Below are 18,272 nucleotides of genomic sequence, written 5' to 3' on the forward strand. Positions count from 1 at the left end.
CTCTATCCCAGGTAAAACTGCCACTGCTGAAAGCTAGCTGTATTTAGCATCCACCTGTGAAAATACATAGACAAGGGCTTTTCCTCAGATCTTTGGCAAATGGTGGAAGTTATAAAACAATAAGACACTTCCATGACAATACAGAAAACTTCTCAGCACAGACATTCTGTCTGTTGCTGCACTGAAACTGAAAGATAACATATTTTTTATGGCCTGGCCATAAAGTAATTTAAATTCAGTTATTTTTCTGTTATTTTTCTGAAGTTAACCTTTTGTATTCCAGTTTCCCCTATTAAAATATATACATTTTAAACAGTTACAATGGTGTATGTGCATTTCTGTTCTATTCCATTTGGGAACACTGTGGATACATTGCAAACAACACTTTGTAAAGTATCTCTTTAGCACATGTCTGTACAAACCATCTTCTATGACATACAGCTCTAATACACTTGTAACGCAAACATATTATATGAATCATGTTGATATTCACAAATAACTTATAATTATTTACAAAATTCCAGATAGTTGGGCTGGCAGTATCTTCTTTTGTTCCACTTCTATATAAATCATATTAATGTTCACAAATGACATGCAATTATTTACAAAATTCCAGCTAGCTGGGCTGGTAGTATCTCCTTTGTCACACCAGGTTGAGACTCCTGGAAGTTGCTGCTTGCAAAAATATACCAGTTGATCTACATGTGCAGATGCAATTCAAGAAAAATAAATTGTTGCAAATAAGAATTTTGCTTTCAGTGTCACTTATTGTAATTCAGAAAATGCATGTTTGATCACCTTTAGTTTGTATATGTCAGGCAATACAAAAGACACATCTACATGTTTTAGAGCACCACTGGGATATAAGGAAAGTTTTATAAGCAGTCTAGTTGATCAACATTTCAAAAAAAGTAACACTCAGGTAATGAAGATGAATTATTTTTCACAGTATTTTTCCAGGTGGGACAATAGGTACCTCAGAATTTAAATAAAAGCATTTTTGCAGAAGAAACAGGAATACTTTGTTTATATGTTAAGTATTCTGCATTGCAGCATTTAAATAATGAACTTGTATAAACAAGGGTTTTATAAATAATGTAAAATGAATAAAACCTGTTATAAAAAGTGTTGTAGTAATATGTGGTAGATTTAGTTCTTTCCCATTTCTAATGATAAATAAAATGCTGTACATTTAAGAATTTAAAACTTAAAGGCTGCATTAAAAGGTAAAAGTGTTGTAAGCAAGTGTTTGGCCTATTTAATTGAAATGGCATTTCATATGTGTGACATCCCTCCTCTGGGCCAGTAATCAAGGAGCCTCAATCCTCACCACTGACACCAGTGAGGGATGTTCACTTTATTTATTTATTTGCAGTTTGTTAACTGGGAAAGTCTATTGGGCCATAAAGAGCCCGTTTTCAGTGGAGGCCTGGGGAGAAAAGCTCCTCAGTACAATAAAAAGGAAAATTATATACATTGGTAATATGCAATTATGAAACAAATTAGCTTACAAAGTTGTAAACACAGTTATCAATTCAGTGGCCACACAAATAGCAGTGATAAAATTACAAAAAAAATTTTTTTACAGATAATTATCCCATAGAAGAATTTTTGATAAACATAGCATAGTAATTTTTTGGTAAACATAGCACAGAAAATTACGTACATTGATAATATACAATTATCAAATGAATTAGCTTACAATTTATAAAATTGAAAGAAAATAGATACACACAGTATTTCCAGACCAAGCTCTTTTCACCAAGTACAATTTCCCTAAAGAGCACATAGGGAGCACACTCAGTCCTGGGGCTAGGTTTCCCTCTCTCTTTCTCATGGCTCTAAGTAAGACTCGCCACTGACACAGCTGTATAGTTAGGTCCTAAGCAGGGTGTTCCAAGCCAAGTCTACAACCCTCTCTGTGAAATCAGTGTCTCAGTATCTCTCTTCAAAGTAGCTGACACAAATACTCTTTGAGCTTTGCTTTTCACACACACACACACACACACACACACACACACACACACACACACACACACACACCTGGGAAAGGCTGGCACAGCTTTACTAGCTCTACAATCTTTGCCCAGGCTGTAAGGTAGATACACTGCCACCAGAGCACCCCTAAAGCCAGCTACTGTAAAGCTCTTGCCAGGGTACTCAATTATACTCACTGAAATTAATACTAAAACCAATGGTAATGTTGACCAAGCAGCAAGGCTTTCAATAGTGGCCACAGTGTTACCAAGTAAATATATGTACTCTTAAAGCTTGAAATATTCTCTAAAAGACTAGCCACAATGAAAAGTAAATTTAAGTAAATTTAATAATAAAAGAACATGAAAATACTGAATATCTATGTACAATAAACACCAGAGTTTCAGTTACAGGAAATATTAAAAATAACACAGATGGAAATGTTCACACAGATACAGAAAAACAATACTTAACTAATTTCACTATATTTTCCTGACTGATAAAGAATTACTGTCCCCTAGTTCATTTACTAGAGCAAGGCAAGATGAAGTGGGTGAGTGGTCCTTTGTCAGGTTTCATAAACCAACTGCAGAGAGCTAAATGACATCTCTCACTAGTATCTAAATATTTTAGTGCTGGCTATAGAATGACATCACATCTTGTCATCTGACTTTGGTTCCAACACCACCCCTGACTAGAAACTGAATCAGAATCTGGCATGTATGTGTCATAGTACACACAGAGCTTTGCTAAGATGCATTACATCATCTGGAAGCTGTAAAACAATTTTAACACTTCCATTCTTCCTATAGAGCTACTAAGCCAGGCTTCTCACTGACATTTCATCTCTGGCTGCAGTCAGAATTGTAAGATACAATTTTTATGGCCTAAACCAGTTAATCTAATTTCAGACTATTTTTCAAAGTTAACTGGACTGAGATTAACCTCTTCTCTTCTAGTATCCTCTGTTATAATGTATACATTTAAACAGTTACAATACAGTCTGACATACAGGTATATTTTTTTTGGTTCAGCAGGACCCACTACTGGTTAACACCAACAGCTTTATAAATACATTTTTCAACACAAACATCAGTGCAAATCAGCTTTATATACAAATGACATATAATTCTTTACAAAACTCCAGCTAGCTATGCTGATACATGTTACACATCCACTGCCCTACTCCTCCAGGCATAGCTAGCACTACTTCGTATTATCACAATATGTATTATCCATGAAGGCTACAAGGCCAAAGTGCTAGAGATGTTAGTCAATTCAAAAGAAGTTGAAAGGTGTGCCCATCTTGTTGGTGTGTGTTTAGGCACTTTATACATTAGATTCAAGAAAAAAAAAATCTGTGCAAAGTGAAGGTGTAAGTACCTAGTTTGGTGATTCTTATTTGGCTTTTACTCATTGATTATTGATCACTGACTATTATTTGTAGATTTGACAACTAAAAGTTGTGCTTCTTTTTTTTGTACTGCACTTTTTATATTTACTTAAATCACTGATGTCCCTGGGACAGTAATCTAATGTGTGCATGCAGAAGGCAGTTTCTGCCAAAATACTTTCATTCACAGTGCCTCCTTTGCCTAAGAGAAGATCATCAGCTTTTCTCTTGCAAGCATTGTGCTTCGGTTAGAAAGAAAAACATTTGGGACAGAAGTCTCAGAGCAGACTTGTAAAGAAAAAGTTAGAGGCTTTGGTACAGGCTAGCTGTATACTTGGTGAATAGTGGTCTCTGTACAGGAAGACAGGGGAAAATAAAGTGAGCAAAAAAGATTCCCATTGAAGATAGAGCAGTCATGGCAGTGAGTCTTAAAAACTTACTAGTTCTACAAAGGCCAGCATACGTCAGCAGTGGTGAGGTTCTGCCTCATGCATCACTGGGCCTTCATCTTGCTAGTACTGAATCCTCACTTGTCCTTCTCCCTCTTGTGACAGACTGTGAGAATGAGATACCGATCACTCCACAGGCCTTAAAGGAAGTTGCAAGGATGTCTAAGCTGAATTCTGGTTCCCAGGCACCAACAGAAGATACCTACCCACAATCCAGAATATAAGTTGCCCCTCCAGAATTGTGTAGAACATCAGATGCTGTCATTATTTTAATAGATTAAGGATAAGAGGAACAGGATCTGTTCTATAAGGCCAGCCTTTGTACCTAGCCTTTTGACACCCTGACTTTTACTGACTATAATTAACTGCCAGTCCTGCTGTCTGCATACTACTAGATTTCCAAGCCATCTTGTCCATTGGATCTTGCCCATAATCTTTAGCTTTTCCACCAGCCTTGTTTTTAGCACCCCCAAATTCCCCACCATCATGCTATACCCCCCTAATGTTTTAAAATGCATTAAGGTGTTACATATATCTGTAAGCTTTATATTAATCACCCACAAACATTGGAGTAAAATCAAGATTTGTTTGTTATTGTTTTTCTAACTTTACTACAATGTAAAATAAAGCCAGACTAAACTTTTACTTTGTATGTAATCTTAATTTTCTCTTTGTTCGCTTGTACTGCTTCTGTTCTTGGTTGTAGCTGAAACAGGGTCAACTGGCTACTTCACTTCCAAGTTAACAAATTTATGTGTATACGTAGTTATGTATGAAGGAGTAAACAAACAAATTCTTATGAAGTATAGTGTCATAAGTTTTGTCAAAGTAATGCTGTACTACATTCAGTAGGCCCCATCACAACAGGAATGGTTTTGTGGTCATAAAACTAAATCAGATTAAATGGATCAGACAACTGTTGTGTTAATCTGTGCTGTTGTTCATATGCCAGACAGCAGGCATTCATTAACTAGGTCAGATTTCCCTACTCTTTTCTGGGATAATATGGCAATCAGTCCAGGGTTTGATTCCATCAGCCTCCATTTGGCTACTATACGAGTTTTAGAAAGTCACTTAACCAAACAGTATTCTCAGGCTGAGTCAGAAGAAAGTGCATGTGGATCAGTGCTCCACCTGGGGATTATTGCAGAGCCACCCAGGGATCAGTGCTCCACCCAGGGATAAGTGCTGCACCCGGGGATCAATGCTCCACCTGGAAATCAGTGCACCACTTGGGATCACTGCTCAGCCTCAGGATCAGTGCATCACCTGGGGATCAGCACACCACCCGGGCTCTGTGCACCACCCAGGATCAGTGCTCCACCTGGAGATCAGTGCATCACCCAGGGATCAGTGTTGCACCCGGGGATCAATGCTCCATCTGGGAATCAGTGCACTACTTGGGATCAGTGCTCCACCTGAGGATCAGTGCATCACATGGGATCAGTGCACCATATGGGATCAGTGCTCAGCCTCAGGATCAGTGCATCACCTGGGGATCAGCACACCATCCAGGCTCAGTGCACTAACCAGGGATCAGTGCTGACCCGAAGATTAGTGCTTCACCAGGGTATCAATGGTCCACCTGGAGATCAGTGCATCACCCAGGGATCAGTGCACCACCTGGGGATCAGTGCACTACCCAGGGATCAGTGCACCACTTGGAGATCGTTACTCCACCTGGTTGACCAGTATGAATAAGTACAAATAAAATAAGCTAAGGCTGAGCAGTGCATAATTACAACAGTTCCTTTTGTTCAAGGTGCCAGTCATTACCCTCCTCTGATCGTGCAGTGTTAAGTACTACTAGTAGTAATCTAGTCACCAAAAAGAAGCCTGTAGTTTTGCCAGTAATTCACAAAACGCATCTGTCAGTCTACTCAACATTCAGGTTGGGGAGGGACAATCAAATCCCAGTAACATATCCATTTAAAGTTCTATGAGCTGTTCACTACTTTGTTCATTGTCATCTCTCAGTCTTTTTCATCTCTGCCTGCTCCCTCCTGTAAAATTGGTACGTTACATTCCCGTTCATTTGCATCTATTGAAATAACCTTGGTAGGTCGATGTCCTTAGGATAATGGAGATGTAGGGGTAGGATGGGTGGGTCCATAGTACAGCATGTTCAGAATCGAGATGGACGAGGGAGAGATGGCAGTTTAGTTAAGGAGATGAGCAAAGAGAGAGAGATCAGAAAGTATCAGATAAGGCCAAGAATATTTGAATATGTGGCAGGAAAGCAAAGGGCAGGGCAAAGACTAACTGACCACAACAAAAGGAGAAAATAGGTGTATCTGGATCTTTTGTAGGCTGCCTAATGAAAGAGTGACTGATTATGAGCTACTTGGGGACAGAGTTGTGGGGTAGCCATTAGATGGAACTGCCTGCCATCAAAAGTATGTAAGAGAGCAGACTTAAGTATTCAGCCTGGAAAAGTCTGAGAAAAAGGCATCAACTGGAATGAGAAAGGAAGATTCCAGAATCTTGTTCTCTTGGAGGGGAGGAGGTGAAGGATTTTCAAGTCATAGATCTACTGGCTAATAGGGGCCATGTAACAGTATGGTCCATATCAGCCATGGAGAACAAAACAGGAAGGGCCATAAAGATCAGACCTCAATATTAGAGAGGATCTGACAGTGGCAAAATAGGGGGCACATAAACACTGAGATAAAATGAGGCAGTTGGGCAAAAGGAGTGAAGGAGCAAAAAAAAAACTATAAAAAGGGCTTTCAGGGGAGGTAAGAGTAAAAGATTAACAATAAACCAGTCTTGCTCACTAGGAAGGCAAGGACTATCATAAAGGAAAAGAGAAAAAGGGATTGTAGGACAAGGCAAAGAATTAATGTGGACACAAGAAACAGGACAGTGAAGTGAATCAAGGGTTATAATAAGTATCCTCAAAAACAACTACTATGGTGAGAGAATCTGGCAAATTAGCCTGCAAAGGGTTAATGCAAGAAGGCCAAGGGAAAGGCAATAGTTCTATATCACGTTTTGCATCATAGTTTACCATTGATGGAAAGAGGAAAAATAACAGTTGTGTAAGACAGGAAGGGCTGGGGAAGAATGATGGGATAGCAGTGGGGAAGAACTGGAAGGAAGACTGGTACATCAGAAGGAGAATAAGGCACTTGGATCAAGTGGTATTCTGCTAAGGATCCTAAAAAAGAACTGCTAAGGTTTTGGACTCAAGGGTCTGGAGCAAGCAGCTGCTGCATTGCTACTCTACAATTATAGAGCAAAGTGCAGCCCAGAAAATGGACCTGGTCTTTAATTCAAGTCTTATGTGGCTCCTAGAGCAGAATGTTAGCTCATTAAGTCCACGTCTTTGCAGGTTAATCTCATCAATTTAGTCATCAGGGTAGTAAATTAAGGTAACGCTGTGGGATGTAATGAGTATGAATTTCAGCAAAGCCTTTGGTTTGGTCCCATACTGCAGATTCCTTGCAAAGATGTGAGAGGTAGAAATGAAAAGAAAACTGTATTAATAGGTAGTGAAGTGGTTGGGCAGCAAGAAACAGACCATGATCATCAAGGAAGAACTCCCCAAAAAATAAGGTGGTGACAATAAGCATCCTACAAAAGTTGATTTTGGGGCCTGCGGTATTTAATGTGGTTGTCTTTGACCACATACTGGGCTGTGAAAATTGGATCAGTCTGTAGGGAGGTATTAGCAGATGTGAAAGTAATCCTGAAGATGGACCTAAGGAGGCTGGATGCATTTCCTAAATGTTGCCAGCTTCCCTTCAGCCCACATATATGTAAAGTGTTGTACATGGGGAAAGAGAGGGAGTAGAATTCTCTTAAAAAGGACATGGAAGTTTTTATTACAGAAACCTAAACCATCAAGCTCAGTATGGTGGAGCAGTGGCAACGGCAAACCAAATGCTTGGCTGAAGTACTAATCAAAAAGAAGGATGAGACATATTCTTTTATTGGGCAGTGGTCACACCACAATTGGAGTTTCACTACAGTTCCAGTGGTCAGAAAGAGAAGTGGTGGCCATGGTAATGATGAAAACACACGTTACTCTAGATTTTACAGTTTGTTGATTTTTTTAAATAAATGAACATAAATCTAGTAAATATTTTAACAAATCCAGTAATACATGGTATAAATTTGCATATAAGCAACTTACGAAATACTATTAAAGCATTTTTTGCTGGGTGGCTGCTTCCCATGTACCTCCTAATTTGGCGTGGCTGAACTCTCAGACATCAAAAAAATAAATGTAAAAAACCTCAGGTCTCAGATCCTCAGAGGTAAAGACAATACTTAGTTATGTAGGAAAAACAAATATTGTCTTTGTTTTGAGTTTGTGCAACTTCAGAGTTATTTTATATGTTCCAAAGATTGTGAGATGCAGGGGCTTAGCTATCCTGCAATAATACATTTTTAAACTTGCGCTGTTTTGTAACTTCCTAGGAGCATTCTGTAGTCAGTGGTTTAACATGTTAAGAAGATACTTCTGTTACATACTTCATTTTATGGTCCCCTTTGTAGTAAACTTCAGCTCTTATATGAGAATGTGGAATCTGCTGAAATTTTGTTGTGCAAATAACTATATGATATTTTCAAATCTCTAGTATACAGAAGACTTTTTTTCAGACTCTTTGAGGTAACTGTATTGTTTCTTATTCTTAAATAGATTATGCTGAAATCTTTTATCATCTCTATATGACATTAGGATATCATGCCACAGTACTAGAGTTGCTTATATATAATAATAGTTTAACCTACGAAAAGGTTTTAAATGAATTACAGAAATGGTTTAGAATCTGTAAGACATATGACTGTGTAGTGTGCTTCTGAATGATTAGACAAAGCTATAGAGAATGAAGTCTTTATAAGGGATTTCTCTGTGAATAGTGCACAAAGTTGCTGGACACATACATCATACATGTAAAACAGAACAGAAAAAGTGCTCAGCATATGAAACCAATGTGGATTTATGCTAAATAAAATACTCCAGACACCTGGAGCCACAAGATCACCCAAGACTTTTAGCGCTTTTGTCCTTTTAGTCACAGATGTCTGAAGAAGATCATTTTGCATGTCTAATGGTTTTATTCAGTGGTCGTCAATGTGACCTTCACTTATACAACATGTACTCAAATGCCGATATCAAGTGGACACTTCCAAATTGATATTCTGGGATTTTCGTCAAGCTGGTGCCAACTTTTTAGAACAACTAGTTACTGTTGTTGAAATATAGTTACACCACTATGATCTTGAGATAAAACAACAGTCTATGCAATGGCGGCACTCAGGTTCACCAAGGCCAAAGTGGTTCAAGACCCAAAAGTCAGCAGTAAAGGTCATGGCCACAGTATTTTGGGATCAGGAAGGTGTTGTAATGACTGACTGTCTTCCAAGGGGACAAACAGTTAATGCAGAATACACTGTAACTTGATGTTCTGATTAAAGGAGGCACTGAAAGAAAAAAGGAGAGGGAAGCTGGAGAGGGTGACTAGGATGGTCTAACATATGACAGGAGGGTAACAAAACTTAGCATTATTTCACTGGAAAAGAAGAAAGGAAGGAGAAATGAGACATGGTATAGAAAGCACCGGAAGGTAAATATGAAGGGATTACAATGGAAAAGAAAGGTAGGCCAGAAAAGAAGGAGTTTGACTAGCAGTTCTTCTTAATGTAAGAAAGTAATTTTTGCCCAGAGACAGTTGTCGATATAGGGAACCATTCACTGGAATGGATAAGACAACTGGTGTCTTTCAATCAGCATAAGATTCCTGGAGGGAGGAGAATGAAGAAATGTCAGTTGTCTTAGGTAGGCTGTGCAATACCTAAGACAAACTAGGTCAACTCTCATTTCCTTATTCCAGCTAGATTATGTAATGTAAAGTACAGCAGTCTAGTTTTCTGCTGCTTCACATGTATTTCCCTTTTTTTCAGCAGCCAAATCTCAGATTAGCTTCTCTTGGATCTCCTTCGAGGAGGTGCTGAAAAGTTCTAAGCCCGACCAAGAAAGGAATGACATGGAGCCATGAAACTTGCAAGTCATCATATTCTCCCCAAAGTTCAACACACTTGGCTCATCATGTTTGAAGTTTCTGTAATCCTGCCAAAAATGTCTGAAGTCTGGTCACTGAAATATTGCTCTACTGCTGCAATCACCTCTGAATCACTCGAAAATTGCATCCCTTTCAAACTCTTTTTAAGGTTTGAAAACAGGAAATAGTCAGATGGCACAAAAATCTGGTGAGTAGGGTGGATGGTCTATGCACTCAAACCCCAATTTCATCAAAATATCCATAGTTTTGCCAGCCTTCTGAACAGGTACATTGTCTTGCAAAAACAGAACTCCTTTCCACAGCTTCCCTCTCCTTTTTTCTTTCAGTGCCTCCTTTAATCAGAACATCAAGTTACAGTGTATTCTGCATTAACTGTTTGTCCCCTTGGAAGACAGTCAGTCATTACAACACCTTCCTGATCCCAAAATACTGTGGCCATGACCTTTACTGCTGACTTTTGGGTCTTGAACCACTTTGGCCTTGGTGAACCTGTGTGCCGCCATTGCATAGACTGTTGTTTTATCTCAAGATCATAGTGGTGTAACTATATTTCATCAACAGGAACTAGTTGTTCTAAAAAGTTGGCACCAGCTTGACGAAAATCCCAGAATATCAATTTGGAAGTGTCCACTTGATATCGGCATTTACACATTTGGGCACCCACTTGGCTGACAATTTCAGGAGTTGACACCATTTGAGGCCTCCCAGACATTGCTGCATCTTCGGTCTTTAAATCTCCACACTGAAAGTTTGCACACCACTTCTTCGCAGTTGAATAAGAAGGGCACCAATTTCAGGAGTTGACACCGTTTGAGGCCTCCCAGACATTGCTGCATCTTCGGTCTTTAAATCTCCACACTGAAAGTTTGCACACCACTTCTTTGCAGTTGAATAAGAAGTGCACTTGTCACTTAATATTTGCATCATACATTCATGGCTTCCCTTTGGAGTTTTTTTCTGCAGAAATAGGAATGTCATGATGGCTCAGAGTTCCACACCTGAAAATGCCACATTTTTCAGTGACATGGTTCAATTAATGACCTGAAACAATGTAAAAACATAGCATTACGATTCTGCAAATTGGCACTTTACAAGATGACATAACCCTCTTTTCAGCGACAGAGGCAAAATAATGCTCAGCATTTAGAAAGCTGGTGGGGCTTAGAAGTTTTCAGCACCCTCTCATCCCTATAGGAACCATTTATTGTGCCTTATCATTTACTGGCTTGGTCATCTCTTTCACTAAGACTACTTTCTATAAATTTTCTCTCTGTCTTCCTTCATGTCTAGTAAATAGAATTTATGTTGCTAGAATGCATGTTGCCTTTTTCAGGCCACTTATGAGCCAGAGTCAATCTGCTTCTCCACCAGTCCACTGTCTTCAGTACTGATTACGCCCACACTTGTAGAAAAACAAGTTTCCACTCTTTGCTTTCATTGTAGTTCTTTATTTTATATCTGTTAGAAGTGAACATTAGAAGTATACAGGAAGATGAATCATATTATGTACATTATTTACTACTTATTTAAAATGGAACATTCAGGAGAAACAGAGTTTCATTTTGAAACATGAGCTCACAGAGAGTGTAAAAGGGATATAACAGTATTATAGGTTTCTCCAAAACAAACTATAAATCCTTGTACAAACTGAACTACAACTATAGTGTACAAAGTACTTACAAGTACGAAAAAACAGTAAAGTGTTATGCCATCAAGGAAGGCCCTCATATTTGCTAAAGGAAGTATGCTGTGGGAGGGGCATGTTTCATGTAGCTACAAATATTCGTTAAGTTACAAGCAGTGACTCACTCCTCTAGTATCATAATTCACACAGTCATTTCTTTGTTTTGTAGATTACCAAATCAGTGTACCCGCTCGCTGTGCGCCCATCACTGTAAAATAAATAACACTGGTATTTACAAAACTGTTTTCAGTTGATTGAGTGTGCCAGTGCTGTATATTTGTGTGTATGCCATTTATTTATTTGTGTTTGTTTACTGAGAAAATCCAACTGGGCATGGAACTCCCTTTCCAGTGGAGGCCTGCGGAACAAAGCTCCTGAGTTACAATAATACACGAAACAAAGTAATTAAAACAGAAATAAAAAATAATACATGAAAGAGAATCATAAAACAAGAACATAAATCTGTGGTACTCATTAAAAGCAAGTTTTAAATCACAATGATATTTACCTATTCAGAGATAAAGAGGAAAATAGAAAGGGAATACAGAAGGGAAATTTTTAAAAGGATCATTTTCTTTTTTTTTCCTTTTTTTTTTTTTCAGAAACTGAGAAAGTAATTCAGGACTACTCACTCCACTGATGTTTGTGTGTGTGTGTGTGTGTGTGTGTGTGTGTGTGTTTTGAAGTTTTGAAGGTGACAGTAGAAGATTAGAATAGCTACTCTGAAAAGACTTTTTTTACAAACCACTGAGTAATTCAGTCAAGAAGTAATGAACAGGAGTATTGGACAGGTTCATTGTTTTAGTCAAAGAAACAAGGAGCCAAGCCAGTGTCAAAAACCAGAGTAACTCTTAATTACAAGTTTTGATTTCCATTGCATGAAACACAAAAAACTATATGTAATGTGAGGCATTAATTCTGGCATACCTGTGCTGTCATATCAATAATATCAACATAACTAGACCTGGAAGAAGGAAAAGATCTAAGAGGAAAGATAGCTGTGTCAAACCAAAGGACTAGAAACTGATGTAGTAAGGCTGCAAATATGTTTAGAAGATTGTATTGTGAAGAAAAAAATGGAGAAATTCAAGTGAATAGTCCCTTCTGAAGCCTATGGAGCCCCCCCCCCCCCATGAGAAAGCTATAGCAATGAATCCTGCCCTACACAAACACACTAATCCTGTAGAATATCCTATTGCCCATAGCATTGGCTTTACAGGCATACCTCTCAACTCTCTAGAATTTTGCAGAATGTCCAGATTTTTGCCTCTTATTTTAAGTCTGTTTCTCATATAATTTGTGGTTTTCTGGGAAATCACTGGATGCTAAATGCATGCTAATGCAAAACCTCTAGTTATATCAATTTCTTAAGTTTAGAACAGTGGTATTAAAAGTCTGTTTGGGCCTTTGTCCCCAACCCCCACCTATTATTTTTGGATTTGTACAGATTTCCTATACTAAGAGATTCAGAAGTATGCTTAGAGGTACATATAGGAAGCTTTACCATACTCTAACAGATTTGCCATATTACTCACTCAGTGGCTTATCTAGAAAAATTGGCTACACACTTGTGTTTGCCCCTCTGAAGCTATCGGTGCTGATTACTTCTTCAATTCCATGTATTTTTACCCACACTAGATCCTTTAGCTGAGTTGTATTGCAACAAGGGACACATCCCAGGTTTTGGTGAGTGCACCCAGTAGAACTTAGCTCTTAGTCATCAAAAATTCCTTATGAAAGCAGGGATGGATCAACAACTTCATTGCCCTGACTCCAGCTGTCTCTCTTCTGCATCTGTTATGTTAGGATTCCTTAAAGTTATAGTGTAATCAGTTTAATGAAACATCCAGATCATTAGTTAGGAAAGCAAAGCATCAAAAGATGCTGGCAGCCCAAGCAGAAGTAAAGGAGCTCCATGCATATTACAAGAACTTCAGTTCTGTCAGTAAGAAGCTTATTGGCCTACAAAAGAACACATACAGCCACCCTAGACACTAGCAGTGCTTCAGAAGAAGCATCCATCCAAGTACGACCACCTACACATTCCCTGCTTGTTGTCAGGATATTGACAGTCTGCCTCTGTTGTTAACTTTTGTTCTAGCGTCTATGTTGCATTTCTTGTGTTGTTCTGTTTGTATGTATTGCTGTCTTGTATTGTGTCCACTGATTCCTTTATGCACTCCATGTCACTGTATAAATGTCTGCTTGCCATATGGCCAGCGTAATTTCTGAAAAGAAATGAACATGTCCTACATGGAGCGGCTCAAAAGCCCTGTCACTATCCTTGGTATCTTACATGCTGCTAAGGGGTGACCTGTGTCTGGCACACAAGGCATGACCTATTACAGATGGATTTACTGCATATCAGCAAGTCAAATGACATCAGAAGTACTCAGTCTAAGGATCCAAACCTTGTCTGCAACATCAACAGAACAGTTGTGAGGGACAGGTATATCTCACAGAGGATACCACTGCTGTAGAACAGACTCCCCATCCACATAAAACAAATTTCATCCTGTCCATATTTAAGTGTACCTTAGATCTATGGATGGGAAACAGAACAATTACCCCAGGACTGTTGCCTGTACTACTAATGGACAGATGCAGCTCCTAAATGCTTTATCCAATGCATGGGTCCCATCAAATTATCTATGATATGATCCCAGTTATTCTCATTAGGAGTAATATATAATTATCGACCGTGGGATGGATAAGGCAAATCTATAACCAAATGGGATAGGTTATTTTGAGCAAAAAAAGGGAAATTGCCTAGGCTTAAAATGGCCCACAAGGGCAGCTAGCCTATGAGAAGCACTCCAAATTTAACATTACAAATACAAGTACAAACAAAATAAAAAAAACATAGTGCAAGTAAAACAATAATGTATGATAGTACACATTGTATAATTACAATTGAGCTAAGGACATTCATTTAGTAATAAGTAGTGTAATATTGTTTTATAGCAACTTAGTCTAGTAGCAGATCAGAAATGGTTTAAAGGACTAAAATTGTTATAAAGGAAGAGGTAGGGTAAGATTAAAAAACGTTGAAAGGTGGATGGAATAGGAGTAGCTAAAAGGTCAGGAAGAAGAAGTAAAAGGGTTATATGTGAGTGTGTGAAAGGCATAAAAATATTGGTTGAAGGTAAACTAGATATGTATTTAGATACTGGTCATCGTTAAATACAAAGGTAATTCCATATGGAAGCTAAATATTTTTTAACTTGTGTTAAAAGGTTCTAGAGTTTTAATCTGATTGAATGTCTGGTGGGAGGGCATTGCAGAATTTAGCTACACTTACTGTATGTAGGGACTCTCCCTAGCAATTATTATATTTAGAGATTTCAAAATCTAATACATCTGAGTTATCTTCTAGCATAATGTTCTTCTACAACATTTGAGATGGATAGGCGTATATTTGTTTTTTTGAATACTGAGTATGCTGTTCAGAATTGGGCATAGTTCCATGTGTGTTGGGAGTTCCAGCTGTGAAATCTGCCTGAGTACAGTGCACGTGGGTGCCAGAACCATAGAGCCAGGGGGAGGGAGAACCCCCCCCACACACACTTTTACAACTGCGGGACCTGTTGGGAAAAATTAATGAAGTGGAGTTTTCACGCAAACGTGGATTCAAGCAGGGAAGTTAAACTAACTAAACTAGCTGATGTTCTTCGTGTTTCACTATTGCAGTCATCACATTTGGGTTATCTGCTTGCAGTAGCCCTCATTTGGCCTGATTAACAAAGTCTTGGGTCCTGCGTCGGTTGCTGTCCCTTCCATGACATCAGGTCATCAGGGGTATAAAACATGCACTCCACTCATACCACCACTTGTGATTCAGGGAGTTGAGTCCATAGCTCTCCACTATCCAGATTTTCACATATTTGGATCATACTTTTGGTCTGTTCCTCTTTAAATTTGTGTTTTTCTGGCAAATCAGTGAGAACTGAATTCACTAAATAATGATAGCTCTTTAAGTTTCAGTCTTCCTATCTTTGAGGAAACACATGGTAACACAAAATCTTTGACCTTAGAAAGTTGCTAAAATATACAAGCAATATTTAAAATGTGTCCCTGGTTTTGGGCCTTTGCCCCCCCCCCCCAAAGTACATTTTGGCTTTTTCCAGATTTCTTGTGCTGCGAAGTCGAGAGATTTAGTTGATCAAGTGGATTTTAAAAGGAGCTGAGAGCTTCAGGAGAAGAACAGTTTAGTGCTGCTTATGCTAAGTCTGCTTGCATTGTTAGTAGCACAACAGGTGGTATACTTGCTTTTGATGCAGAAGGCTGTGGGTACTATTCCCACGGTATGCAGATCGATCGTTGATACTGTACTGTGTTGTACTTTAATGGGAGTGGATGCTGCAGTCCTGAGAATGTCCTCTTTTTGAGGAGTTACCTAGTAATTATGAACCCATTATCAGTTTGCCATCCATTCCACATTGCAAAATTACTAGCTTATCATCTTTTAATATAGCATAGGTAATTTAAAGGCACTTTATTTGTAGATGAAACAATGAAATATAAAGTTGTTTGCTAGCAGCAACCCCTTCATTAGTTACAGATCCCTTTAATGTGGAATTATTTAGATGACTTACTTCTGCAGAGATTTTGCATATTTACTGATATTGGTAGGTTGTAATGACAGAAGTTTGAGTGGCCTTTTATGGTTGAAATTTTCTGAAATGGGTAGTTTTGTCATTATTGTTTCATACATTTTGTTTCTTTGCTCACTAGAAGACTGTTCCAAACTACAAATTTAAAACACATTCTAACAAGTGATGCTGCATTATACAAGGAATATAATTTAATACAATCAGGTTAATACAATCAGGAAGGTTAATCAAATAATGTATACATGTATGCTTGCTCACAGGATGCAGGAAATCAAAACAGGGGAAGAGACCAGTCACTAATGGTGTCCCTCAGAGTTCGTTGCCGAGACATTTTCTGTTTGGCATATACATCTCAAAAGTAAAAAGAAATACTAAAGGGCTTTGACCGACTAAGTTTGAGATGACTGCAAGCTAGGAGCAGTTATTGAATCCCCAATTGACTAACCATAATGCAGGAAGGTTTGTCCCAAACAATAACTGGTGCCAGAGTCATGAATTGAAACTAAACTCCCAAGAAATACATTATCGTATCCTTTGGGAAGTCATCTATGCCAGGGAGCTGCCAAATTTACAATGCCCCCTGAGGACTGACTCAGTTGTTTGGCTTTTGGGAACTTGTGTGTACAGTGACCTAACTTTTGACCAACATGTGCCCAGTGTCATAAGAAAGGTTTTCTATATTACACAGCTTATAAACAAATTGATTGTGATTAGATCGAGAAATGTTATTGTCCCCCTTTACAAAGCTCTCATTAGTTCAATCATTTTGTTTAATGCCCACTTTGGCATGTATCTGTCCAGACCCATGCAACAACTGGAATACCCACAGAGGTACCTTACTAAAAGGATACAAGTCCTAAACAGTAGGTCTTGTATGGACCACCTCAAAGATTTATCACTATGCTCAGTATCCTACAGAGTGCTTAGAGGTGACATGTCTGGCATACAAGGCATCCTCTAACCTAATACAGATGGACTTACTGAACATCAGCACGTCAAATGGCATCAGAAATACTCAGTCCAGGTATCTAAACTAAATGTTGTGAATAGATGGATATATATCCAGAACAGACTAACCATTCAAGTAAAACAAAGCTCATCCCTGTCCATATTCAAATCCAACTTGGATCTAAGGATGGGTAATAGAAAATGTACTCCAGGATTACCCCTCATGCCACTAATGTATAGAGGCAGTTCCTAAATACGACATTCCTTACATGGGTCCCCTCAAGTTATCTACAGTGTGATCACATTTATTCTCACTAGGGCTAATATACAATTATCAGCCATGGGATAGGTAAGACCAATCAGGAAATGTTAATTCAAGCACCAAAATGGAAATTGGCTAAGCTTAAAATGTCCTCCAAGTGAACCTATGTTGTGGTAGCAAATAGTTTTTAAAAAATTGCCCTTTTTAGATCACTAAGTGTCCCTGTCACCCTCCCCCCCCCCAGTCTTCAACAGCTTCCAGCGTCTCTAACAGTGCAGTAGTTTTATACATAGTTTTAGGAGTGAAAATCATGTTTTTGTGGTATTCATTATTAGTTTGAGTTTGTAAGCCAGTCTTCTAGTTTACAGAAGTTGTTTTTTTTTTTTTTAAGTCTGAGTTTGAAACTGTTCATAGGTGTTTGCATGACATGTCAAGGCAGAGTCATCTGCATACTGAATTGTGGTTCCATCATCAATTGCTTTGTGTGGACTGTTGATAAATATATTGAACAGCAATGGTCCAAGAATGGATCCTTGAGGAACTTATACAGTAGATGGAATAAAGTCTGAGTGCAGGTCTTTCCATAGTACTGCTTTAGATCCGTCATAGCAGTAGCTGTTAAACCAGTTAAGAACTGAGCTACCCATAGAAAGTAGGGAGTTTACTGTGTGACATCTTATGGGAAAAACTGTCAAGGGCTTTTGACAGATCAGGGAATTTAGAGGTAGTCAGAGAACTTTGGTTTAGCTGAGCATTTACTATGTTAAACAATGACATGAGGACCATAACAGGATATGGCATGGTCAATAACCATGCCGAGTTGGAGAAAAGAGATTTTTATTGATAATTAAATGATGCTGAAGCTGTTTGTGCATGCATTTTCCTTGTATTTTTAGATATATGGGACAGTATTG

At 38.5% G+C, this 18,272-nt stretch overlaps 1 protein-coding gene across 1 annotated transcript in view; it reads left to right on the plus strand.

Annotated features, from left to right (window-relative positions):
* LOC122811979 overlaps positions 1-18,272 on the plus strand; it is a 1,339,201-nt gene that overhangs the window by 717,376 nt on the left and 603,553 nt on the right. The gene's annotated exons all lie outside the window — the stretch shown is intronic.

The sequence above is a fragment of the Protopterus annectens genome, chromosome 9.part0 (assembly GCF_019279795.1).
Source record: "Protopterus annectens isolate FY-2018-M chromosome 9.part0, PAN1.0, whole genome shotgun sequence".
NCBI lineage: Eukaryota > Metazoa > Chordata > Ceratodontiformes > Protopteridae > Protopterus > Protopterus annectens.